At 41.6% G+C, this 12,376-nt stretch overlaps 1 long non-coding RNA gene across 1 annotated transcript in view; it reads right to left on the bottom strand.

Moving 5' to 3' along the window:
• The window catches only part of LOC137858010 (uncharacterized), a 63,524-nt gene extending 60,013 nt beyond the window's left edge, over positions 1 to 3,511 (bottom strand). Inside the window, exon 1 of the long non-coding RNA XR_011097472.1 lies at positions 1,982 to 3,511. This is a non-coding gene — a long non-coding RNA (uncharacterized lncRNA). The remainder of the gene's footprint in view (positions 1 to 1,981) is intronic.
• Between the last annotated feature and the right edge of the window lie 8,865 nt (positions 3,512 to 12,376).

The raw sequence follows: 12,376 nt of genomic DNA, 5'->3' as shown, positions 1-12,376 counted from the left end.
TAATAGACACCACTGCAAGGACTGAGTCAATGTCTTCTGTATATACTGTATATTCTCACCTTTGCAAAAATGCTGTTGTAAATCTAGCCTTACAAAATGTACTGACAAATTAGCAATTTTTGAACAACTGTGAACGACAATATTCAAATAGGTAAAAGGCAAGAACATACTGGACTTTCACTTGCTGCATATTTGACAAGGAGTCAAATATTGCTGTCTTGTTTATTTTACAATGCAAGGGTCATGCGTATTTAGGAGAAGGCTGCAGAAGAACAGTGTTACTGATTATTGGGCGGAGGATTTGAAAATGGAATGTTATAAGCTTAAAGTGCACTATCTTCCTTTTTATATACAGGTATTTTGTGTTTTGAAATCCATCTGTTAAGTGTACAACAACGAAGAAAAACGTACCTAGTTTTTCATGTGGATGAGGGGTTTTTAATTTCACATTTTTACAAACCTGCAATTAAAGAGTATATAGAAGTAGCACCTTTATAACCAGCAAAAAAAATTTAAAAAATCAGACATCTATTGGCAAAGAGCTAAGACTACAAATGAATTGGTATACCAAAGGAAAGAAAAAGAAGTTTGTTAAATAAAAGAAGTTTATGAAATGGGCCATGGAATTTATTTCTTCGATTTAAATTAATTATGTGGGACATTTCTTGGGTTTTCTTTTGGCAGAACTTTGCTGGAAATTTAAGAAATGTCTCCATTTTCCTGGACTTTCCACTCTAAAAGTGTTTTGAAAAAAAAAAAGAAAAAAAAAAAGTGTCACTGTTGTCAGACCCTGCTTATGCTGGTAGTATATATAAGACTGTCCACTGAAAAAGGTATAAAACTGCATTAAGTTTGAAAAGAAGATTGGTAATATTAATTATTAATTATCAGTAATATTAATTATTAACTATTTAGTAATTTAAATAATTATCAATTAATAATTATTTAGTAATATTAATTATTAGTAATATTGGTCTGTATTCTGAACCCGTAGACAAAATGTTAAAATGCAAAGAGGCGGTATTAAATGCAAACATCTACTATGGTGTAAGATTTTTCTTAATGAGATGTTTTTAATTTAAAGATCTACGTAAAAGTATGCAAAAAGCAAGTGTGTTTGTTTAGGTTTACTTGATAGAAATTTCTGTAAATTGTATTTTATATGACAAAATATATCACTGTACATTAAAATATGGGACTTCACAGGTTTTTGTTACTATAAGTAGAATAAACATCTACAGTGAAACGTTGTCCATTTCTTAAATCTGTACATGTGTATTATTTTCTAACTAGCTTTGCTACTTCTCAACATGCCACCACAAGAGGCTGATGGCACACAAGTTTCATTTCCATCTGTTTAACAAAAGGTATTTTACAGGATGCCACCACACCCAACTGATACTTACTTGTAGGTGTTCTGAAAAACATGTGAAAGTCTGTTCTTGTGATTTTTTCTCTCAGTTCTAACACATGCCCTAATTTATTCTCAAGATTTTGTTGTTTGAGTTACTTTCAGATTTTACACCAAAAAGATCTGGAGAAATGAATAATTAAGTAATCTATTTTGGCGTTGAGCTGTGGAAATACTAGATTCCCGAACCTTTCATTGTTGTGAAATAGATAGGTGAAAGTTTTATTTTTCCTTATAGGAAATGCTCTTTTATCTCAGATTAGTTTGGAGAATCTGTTCACCGTTAAGGAACCCTAAATGCACCTCGCTCATTTTCATGGCATGATGCGGTAATACCACTTGACAACTCCAGAAGACTGGAAAGGGGCTTTTGAGTCGGTTTACACACCGACCGTGTAAGTTTTTACACACAGGTGCATTCCCAAGGCGTTTACCTCCACCGTACCTGCGTGTAGCAGGCTCCTGCCTCCAGTGCAGCGGAGATGTGCTCCTCGGGGGGGGGGGGGGGGGAAGGCAGAAAGGGAGGAGAGAGCACCCTGCGACAAAGAAACAAAACACACGTGTTAATACCTCCTTAATCAATCCCCCCTTTTCTTTTCCCATGCAAATTCTTTTGCATCAGATACTTTCATTATTTACAGTAACAAAACAAAGCAGGCATCTAAACAACATGCACACAAATATTCCTAACACTACTAATGTTATAGAGCAATGAACACTTGTTTCAAACATTGGAAATTGGGCAACCAGGAGGTTAACTTATTCCATATTTCACTAAAACTCCATGAAAGATCATCTTTACTGATCTCATGAAGGACCCTTGTCTGCTTCCATATTTCTTCCAGGTCGGTAGAGATCCTTCCACTCTGATCTACATACACACAACAACTTGTATTTATTACTGTACAGACTCCCCCTTGAGCGGCCAGTAACAAGTCTAGGGCCATCCGATTTTGTAATACTACCTGTGATAAACTAGATATCTCTTCTTGTTGAGCCTTTATAGCATCCAGAGTTTTGTTTTCTAACTTCTCTATAATTGCAGAAATATTAACTATCGCCTTTTCCAATTCACTTACTCCTAACCATGGGATAAACCATCGAACAAAACTATGAAAAGCGGTGTGTCTCTCTATCAATGGATTGTTAATTTTTCGTCTAATTCTCCGGATATGATTTCTCAAATAACCTCGAGGCGCTACATCATGTATGGTCAAATTGGGGACTACTGCTCCAAGAGTGCAAGTTCCCTTCCAATTCTCGGGCAAGACCTTACGGGCTGTATCATTGCATAGCCAATACCACCCTTTTCCTTCTGGAACCGGCCAGCTGGTTGAATTTGCCCAGCCGCTAGTCGTACTAATATCAATTGTTCGATTACAAGATGTCTGATTTCCCACATAAGTAGTATCCGCATTTATACAATCCTGTTTTCCCATACCCCTAGGTGGGTTACACCTTTGTACACATACATAGTAAGATTCCAACGGCACAAAGCTACTCACTTCTAGTTCCAAAACTTCTTCATATTTTCGACCCCAAGATGTGTTTTCCCACAAATTAGTCCAAGGTAAGTTTGCAGGCAAGGGAATCCTGATTAACGATACACCCTTATTCCCATGCTGTGGCAGATGGGTGCATACCCAACAGTTTGTCTTATTAATTACTTGAGAAATTGTTTGTATCAGGGACAGGTGTAAGTTCTCATCCCAAACTGCCCACCCCGAATCTGAGAACCACACCCCTGCAATCATTAGGATCTGGAAAACCATAATTTTGTTGGTCCAATTGGAGTGGTGGTCCATATTCTTGCCAGGGCCTTCTTCACCCTTGAATCGTGGATCCAAGCTGCTTGCTCCTTAATCTTAATGGCGGTGTGTGTTGTCAGTAATACCTGGTATGGTCCCGTCCACTTTCCTTCCGTTTTTCCTCTAGGGGTTGTCCTGAAAAAGTCTTTATATATATAATCCCTGAGCTTAAAAGGGTGGATTGGTTGATCCAACCGTCTAGCCCAGGTCCTGAGAACAAATTTATGGACTTTATTTAATTATTTCTGAAGTTCAGTTATATATGCATATAAATATTCTAATCCTAACTGCGTTCGATACTATGAGCCATGTCAAATTAGAGGGTATTATTATGTGGTTATCTTTTAAATATACTCGTCCATCTGGTTTCATTTTACCTTTCAAATCTTCAATTAATTTTAAGTCTTCTTTTGTATAATTTGGATATAGTTTGGATTTTACCGTCTGGTATCAAAGACAATGCCTTCACCTCAGTTATTTCAGCTGCCCGCTTAGCCTTTGCCAATCGATTTCCAATTTCAAAATCGGTGTTCCCCTTTTGGTGTCCCTGACAATGCATGATAGCTACCTTTTCTGGTTGTTTTACAGCCTCTAACAATTTTAAAATTTCTTCTTTCCAAATTGCTCCATGAGCATGTACCATGCCGAATGTATATTTAGAATCTGTCCAAATATTTATTTTCCTTCCTGCTGCTAGTTCCAGTGCTCGCATAAGAGCAACTGTCTCTGCTTTCTGGGTGGACGTCCCAGGGGTAATGGTTTGGACTTGATTACCTGTTGAGTGGTTGTAATGGCGTACCCTGCCTTACGTTGTCCTTGTTTCACAAAGCTGCTTCCATCAGTATACCAAGATTCGTCAGCATCTTCTAAAAGTTCTTCCTTAAGATCGGGTCGATTAGAATACACAGTCTCCATTGTTTCTATACAGTCATGGGTTATGGGTTGATCCAGAGTTCCACTAAGGCAAGAAGCTGGATTTACGATGTTAATGACCACAATTCCCACATCATCTTGTTCTACTAATATTGCTTGATATTTTAAAATCATCAATTCTTGTTTAAGTTGTTTAAAGACTTTTTGTGCTTCTCCAGTCCAGACTAACTTTGACTGGTTAATCTTTATCAATTCACATAGAGGCTTTACCAATCGTCCATAATTATAAATCCAAAGGCGACACCAACCTGTCATTCCTAAAAAGGTTTGTAGCTCCTTTACCGTTTGAGGTTCTGGAGTCCGGCAAATGACTTCCTTATGTTCAGTTCCTAGTTCTCGTCGTCCTCCCGAAATTTCAAATCCCAGATAGGTCACACTTTGTTGAGCCAGCTGGACTTTCTGTCAAGAGACTTGATATCCATTTTAAACCCAGAAAATTAAGAAAACTTATAGTCCATTGAAGACAGCTCCCTTTAGTCTCGGTAGCTATTAAGAGATCATCTACATATTGTAACAAAGCACCTTCAGTGTCCGGAGGCATCCATGTTTCGAGTTCCCTTGCTAATTGGTTTCCAAAAATAGTGGGGCTATTCTTGAATCCTTGAGGTAGTAATGTCCACGTAAGCTGCGTCTTTCTGCCTGAATTGGGATTTTCCCATTCAAAGGCAAATGGGTTTTGGCTTTCTGTGGCTAAGCCTAGGCAGAAGAAGGCGTCTTTTAAATCCAGTACGGTAAACCAGACTTGACTATTCTTTAATTTAGTCGGCAAAGTATAAGGGTTTGCCACTACTGGATGTATATCCTCAGTGATTTTACTTATGGCCCTCAAATCCTGAACTGACCTATAGCTTTTTTCATCTGCCTTTTTAATTGGCAATATGGGTGTATTGTATTCTGATTCACATTCAATCAATAATCCATACTGTAAAAATTTATCAATTATCTCATTAATTCCTTTCCTATCTTCTATCCTCAAAGGATATTACTTAACCTTAACGGGTTTCTCTCCTGGCTTTAATTTAATAATTATTAAGGTCACATTTTTGCTCTTCCAGGGACTTCGGTAGCCCAAACTCCTGGACATATTGATCTGTGATCTCTAAAGGTATTTCACTTTTAGGGTCAGTTTGTATTAGTGCCAAGCTTAACACATTTATTAGTTGTTCTTCTCCTATTCTTAATTTCATTTTCCCTTTTTCAACGACAATTTCTGCTCCTAATTGCTCTAATAAATCTCTACCTAAGAGTGCCCATGAGGAGTTAGGCGTATATAAAAATCTGTGTATGCCCCATTGTTTCCCTAACTTGTACTTCAAAGGTTCACAAAAATAAGCCTTTTCGGTTACACCTTGTCCTGGTTTCAGTTAGAATAGAGTTAATTTTCTTCCTAGTAGCTGGTGGAATGCTGTGTTTTGGCTTAGGATGAGAAGAGTGTTGATAACACCCTGATGTTTTAATTGTTGCAGAGCAGTGCTTACACCAAGCCAAGGGCATCTCAGCTTCTTGCTCTGTCCTGCCAACGGGCAGGCTGGGGGTGCAGTAAGAGCTGGGAAGGGACAGACCCAGGACAGGTGACCCAAACTAGCCAAAGGGGTATTCCATACCATCTGGGGTCATGCTGAACAATATGTAGGGGTGGCTAGCCGGGGGAGGGGGCCGGACTGCTCGGGGTTAGGCAGTCATTGGTCAGCGGGTGGTGAGCAATTGCATCGTGCATCACTTGTTTGTACACATTATTAGTAGTGGTACTATTATCATCACTGTATTATTACTATTATTATTATTATTATTTTGTCTTATTAAACTGTCTTTATCTCAACTCACGGGCTTCACTTTCCATTTCTCTCCCCCATCCCAGAGAGGGAGGGGGAGGGGGAGCGAACGGCTGCGTGGTGTTTAGCTGCCAGCCGGGTTAAACCACAACACACCTTTTACCCTAACATAATAATTCTGTGAAGGCATTAATGCTTGATTTAGAACTGAATACGTTGCCCCATATCAATAAGAAATTTCACTTCCATTCCTCCCCTAGCTTCATTATAATCAGTGGAGGATTCGCTAGGGTAGATTCCCCAGGTCCCCGTTATTCCTGTTGAAATCAGGGACCAATGATTACCCTAGAAAAAGGCTAGTCAATTTGTCCTCCGAAGCCAGGTCCAAACCGTTTTGTTTTATTTATTTATTTATTTATTTTCATTACATTTCAGAGTTGGTCCAAAAATTCCATAGGGGTTTCTTTTAGACCTTGTTGGAAGCATATTCTCAATTCCCAATTCATCCAGATTTTAGTATTTACTTAGCCGTTCATAATTTTAGGGATGATTAGGGTCTCAGTGGGGTCGGTCAGGGGAATGCAGTTGTCCACAGTTCCCTGAGCGGTCCCATCGGTAATCTGAGCTCGCACATGAACTCAGGTTGTTTTAAGAGTTAACTGCTTTTCTGTTTCCATAACAACTCTCTCTCGGACCCATCAGGATCCATTTGCCCCAAAGGGCTAACACCCATTCATTTAAGATCTCTGCCTAGAGCAGAGGCAGAACTATTAACATTCCTACATCCTCTTTCCCTGCTCATTCAACTTCAAACACCTTTAACACTTTCAACAACCCTTTTAACACTTCCTTTATCTTTCTCCAGCCTCTACTTCTCTAATGCCAACATCAAAGGCTCAGTCAGGGGCCAACTTAATTCCGTACCTTTTCCCACCAAGATGCTGAAACAACATCAGTATACAACATTTCATCCTATTCTCCTTCTCAAAACCAACATTAACTGTAGCAAAACATTAGAGTTTAAAGTTCCATTTAGGGGCCACTTTTCTCCACATTCCAGCTTATAAAGCGGCCACCATTGATTACAATATTTTATCAATGTTTTCCTGTTCACACTTCCACCGGCAGATCCTCCAATATCCTTCCAGTGACTCAAAACACATCCTAACGCACTTTTCTTTAAAATTTCACTGCTTGTGTGCCCCCCCATTTTCCAGTTCACACTTTCAGAATACACATATCACTTACAAAAATGTGGGCATGCAGGTATCTTTCAATAGCGATGTCACGAAACTATTACTATTACCAGGAATATTGCCAAAATCACAATAACAATAATCAGAGTCAAATTCCACATGCAATAAGTCAGAAAACCAAAATACGTAATACCGTAACGATATCTTTCTTATAACAATGCCATGAACCTACTATTATCACCAAGAATATAGCCAAAATCACAGTAACAATAACCAGAGTTAAATACCACACTCCATGAGTCAGAAAACCGAAATAGGCAACGCAATTCCAGATGGACCTTAAAGCGAGCTCCTTCCTTAAGGTCCCCAAACATATACTTATGGTGCTAACCACAAAGTATATACCAAACACTGCCTCGCAGAAGATCACCTGCTGACTTACAGACAGCTCCAGACGACCGGTCTACCAGAAAACCAAACCAGAATAAAGAATATACTCACTTACAATGATGGGGTCCTTGTCTGCCTCCGCAGTGATCCGGTGAGTCGAGGAGTCCCTCCGGGAAATCCCGGGGGTACCCTAGGGAGTCCTGTCCCCAGCGGGTCCTGCGGTCCGGCAGAGAGGTGGTCCCATCTGGGGTGCCAGATTGATTCAAAGATCGAAGCCGAAATTCCTTTAAGTGGTATATTCTTTATTGCAGCGCTGGATGCACGGGGGATCTCTCCACCTATCGTGCATACCCAAAGCGGAAAGCAGTCTTGAATTTATACAATCAATCTATCAATATTCTACAAGCACCTATACATATGCATTACCTATCCCCGCCTTCCCTCGCTTCTCATGCTACTTAGCCTTTTGGCACCTTGCGCCTGCGTAGAGCCTCCCAAGAATTGTGGGCAGGGGTCTTTGGGACGTGGGCAGGGGTCTTTGGGAGGAAGACCCCGAGTCTTCCTCACAGTGTACTTTTCACCTTTGGTCAGGAATCTGCTGAATTGGCACGTTTCTTAATTGCGAGAGCTGGTTGTTGCCAATTCTTCCGTTTGTTGTATCTTTATAATGAATTCCAATGTCCAGTTTTGAGATTTATAGTCCTTCCATTTGTTTCTCTGTCCGTCTGCCGCTTCCTTATCATGAGTTCCAGTGTCTTGTTTCGAGATATACAGTCCATGTCTGGGGATTGTCCTTGCCTCCCCAATGCCTCCCCAATACCTCCTTAATCACAATAAACTTAAAACCTTTACAGCCCTTCCTCCCCTCAGCACTCCCCTTCCTTCCCTCGCCGTTCCCTCACGGACCGCGCTCTCCGCACCCACCCCGCCGCTTTCTCCACAGCCTAAACTGAAACAAAACGCAAAGCCCTCGAAGCCGGGACCAGCAAGGAGGGCTCAGCACCCGTCCCTGCGGGACTCGGAGCTTGCTCGGAACCTGTTCTGAGATTTTGTTTTTTCTACTTGCATCTTTATCTTAAAATTTCCATTTACAGTACAGAAATGGAAAAAGTCTAAGAAGAGCCCATATTGCTTTTTAAAATTATAAAGTTACGTTTTCCAGTAACTTGAATTGTAATTTTGTAAAAGAATTTAATCAAGACCTTAGGAGCCATACCTTTACATCTCATGTATGTGATATTTTGGTGTCAAAGTTGTTCCTACAGCACACGCTTTAAACAAGGAGTCAAATATTGCTGTCTTGTTTATTTTACAATGCAAGGGTCATGCGTATTTAGGAGAAGGCTGCAGAAGAACAGTGTTACTGATTATTGGACGGAGGATTTGAAAATGGAATGTTATAAGCTTAAAGTGCACTATCTTCCTTTTTATATACAGGTATTTTGTGTTTTGAAATCCATCTGTTAAGTGTACAACAACGAAGAAAAACGTACCTAGTTTTTCATGTGGATGAGGGGTTTTTAATTTCACATTTTTACAAACCTGCAATTAAAGAGTATATAGAAGTAGCACCTTTATAACCAGCAAAAAAATTAAAAAAATCAGACATCTATTGGCAAAGAGCTAAGACTACAAATGAATTGGTATACCAAAGGAAAGAAAAAGAAGTTTGTTAAATAAAAGAAGTTTATTACATGGGCCATGGAATTTATTTCTTCGATTTAAATTAATTATGTGGGACATTTCTTGGGTTTTCTTTTGGCAGAACTTTGCTGGAAATTTAAGAAATGTCTCCATTTTCCTGGACTTTCCACTCTAAAAGTGTTTTGAAAAAAAAAAAGAAAAAAAAAAGTGTCACTGTTGTCAGACCCTGCTTATGCTGGTAGTATATATAAGACTGTCCACTGAAAAAGGTATAAAACTGCATTAAGTTTGAAAAGAAGATTGCTAATATTAATTATTAATTATCAGTAATATTAATTATTAACTATTTAGTAATTTAAATAATTATCAATTAATAATTATTTAGTAATATTAATTATTAGTAATATTGGTCTGTATTCTGAACCCGTAGACAAAATGTTAAAATGCAAAGAGGCGGTATTAAATGCAAACATCTACTATGGTGTAAGATTTTTCTTAATGAGATGTTTTTAATTTAAAGATATACGTAAAAGTATGCAAAAAGCAAGTGTGTTTGTTTAGGTTTACTTGATAGAAATTTCTGTAAATTGTATTTTATATGACAAAATATATCACTGTACATTAAAATATGGGACTTCACAGGTTTTTGTTACTATAAGTAGAATAAACATCTACAGTGAAACGTTGTCCATTTCTTAAATCTGTACATGTGTATTATTTTCTAACTAGCTTTGCTACTTCTCAACATGCCACCACAAGACGCTGATGGCACACAAGTTTCATTTCCATCTGTTTAACAAAAGGTATTTTACAGGATGCCACCACACCCAACTGATACTTACTTGTAGGTGTTCTGAAAAACATGTGAAAGTCTGTTCTTGTGATTTTTTCTCTCAGTTCTAACACATGCCCTAATTTATTCTCAAGATTTTGTTGTTTGAGTTACTTTCAGATTTTACACCAAAAAGATCTGGAGAAATGAATAATTAAGTAATCTATTTTGGCGTTGAGCTGTGGAAATACTAGATTCCCGAACCTTTCATTGTTGTGAAATAGATAGGTGAAAGTTTTATTTTTCCTTATAGGAAATGCTCTTTTATCTCAGATTAGTTTGGAGAATCTGTTCACCGTTAAGGAACCGTAAATGCACCTCGCTCATTTTCATGGCATGATGCGGTAATACCACTTGACAACTCCAGAAGACTGGAAAGGGGCTTTTGAGTCGGTTTACACACCGACCGTGTAAGTTTTTACACACAGGTGCATTCCCAAGGCGTTTACCTCCACCGTACCTGCGTGTAGCAGGCTCCTGCCTCCAGTGCAGCGGAGACGTGCTCCTCGGGGGGGGGGGGGAAGGCAGAAAGGGAGGAGAGAGCACCCTGCGACAAAGAAACAAAACACACGTGTTAAGTTCAAAACATCGTGGCTTTTTTTCCTCCCACGATTTCCCCTCCTGATGGCTGGTGCGCGGGTGGGCAGCTGACGCAGCCCCGGGACCGTGTGCGTAGCCCCGGCCGGGGCCGCTGAGCTCCCATACGGCTTTTTTTTTTTTTTTTTTTTTTTTTAAATTTATTTTTATTTTGGCTTTATTTTTAGGCACCGGGAGCGGCTGAGGCCACACAGCCGCCGAAATGAGCGAGCCTCGTTGTGCTCAGCAGCTGAGCTCTGCTGCCTGCTCTGCGGCTGCGGTTCCCTCAGCGAAGGCTTTGAGGTTCTCCGACTCGTGTTAGGCGATGCATTCCTGCACCATTCGCATCGAATGGGGAGGCTTAACGCGGAAAAAAAGCAAAAAAAAAAAAAAAACACCAAACAATAAACTTAAAACCTTTGCAGCCCTTCCTCCCCTCAGCGCTCCCCTTCCTTCCCCTCGCCGTTCCCTCACGGACCGCGCTCTCCGCGCCCACCCCGCCGCTTTCTCCACAGCCTAAACTGAAACAAAACGCAAAGCCCTCGAAGCCGGGACCAGCAAGGAGGGCTCAGCACCCGTCCCTGCGGGGCTCGGAGCCCGATGGTGCCCGGCAGGACGGCGAGGGGCCGAGCCGCCGCTCATGGCGGTTGGCGAAGCCGCCCTCAGGGCGCAGGCGCCGGGAGGGGGGCTGTTGGCGGCGGCTCCTCGGTGGGCCTTGCGGGGTTGGAGCTGCCCGGGGGGAGCCTTCGGTCCCCTCAGCGCTAGGGTGGGCTGAAGGGGCGGCGGGGACCCTCCTGTGTTGGCATACTGCTCTCTGAAAAGAGTACTCACTTCTGGTAACTTTTCCAAACGCGCACCAGAAACAGCGCCCATCAGAAGATGGTGCTGGCTGGGGGGCATGCTCGCCTTGCAGCTGAGGCAATGGACTGGGGAGCTGCTGCCAGAAGAGGCAGTCCTGCTCCTTCCCCGCGCTCGGCTGTGTGCTCCTGCCCTCCTGTGCATTGGATACAAGAGCTGTGCAAGGACAGCGTGAGTTGGTGCAGCTGGATTGTCTGGCAGAACACTAATCCTGTCAGTAAACCAAAAAAATCTGTCAGGGCCTATCCATTTTGTCATAGTCAAAATGGGATATGAGGGTGTTTTATTTTTTTTTTTAAGATGAGGTTGTTAACATATGTAGGTGTCATGGTTCCGCTCGAGTGGGCAGCCGAGCTCCACCACAGCCGCTCTCTCACTCCCCCTCCTCAAAGAGGACTGGGGAGAAGATATGTGAAAAGGGCTCTAGGGTTGAGATAAGGTCAAGAAAATCCCGCAATGATTATTGTAACGGGCAGAACAGATTCAGCATAAGAAGATAGATAGTAAGATTTATTGCTCATTACTAATAAGTGAGAGAAGTGAGAAACAAAGGAAAGAAACCAAAAGCACCTTCCCCCCCCTCCACCCTCTTCCACCTCCTCCCCCCGAGCGGCGCAGGGGAAATGGGGGAATGGGGGTTATGGTCAGTCTACAGCACTTCTTCTCTGCCGCTCCTTCTCGGTCACTCTCGTCCCCTGTGCTGTGGGGTCCCACCCACGGGATGCAGTCCTTGATGAACTGATCCGGCGTGGGCTTCCCACAGGCAGCAGCTCTTCCAGAACTGCTCCAGATATGGGTCCATACCATGGGGTCCATCCCTCAGGAGAAAACTGCTCCAACCTGGCTCCCCCACGGGCAGCAGCTCCTGCCAGGTCACCTGCTCCTGCGTGGGCTCCTCTCCACGGGCTACAGGTCCGGCCCGGAATCTGCTCCAGCAGGGGTCTTCCACAGGCGTC

The sequence above is a fragment of the Anas acuta genome, chromosome 5, assembly GCF_963932015.1.
Source record: "Anas acuta chromosome 5, bAnaAcu1.1, whole genome shotgun sequence".
Classification (NCBI taxonomy): domain Eukaryota; kingdom Metazoa; phylum Chordata; class Aves; order Anseriformes; family Anatidae; genus Anas; species Anas acuta.
Note: the sequence above shows the minus strand (reverse complement) of the source record. Positions and strands in the feature narration are given on the sequence as shown.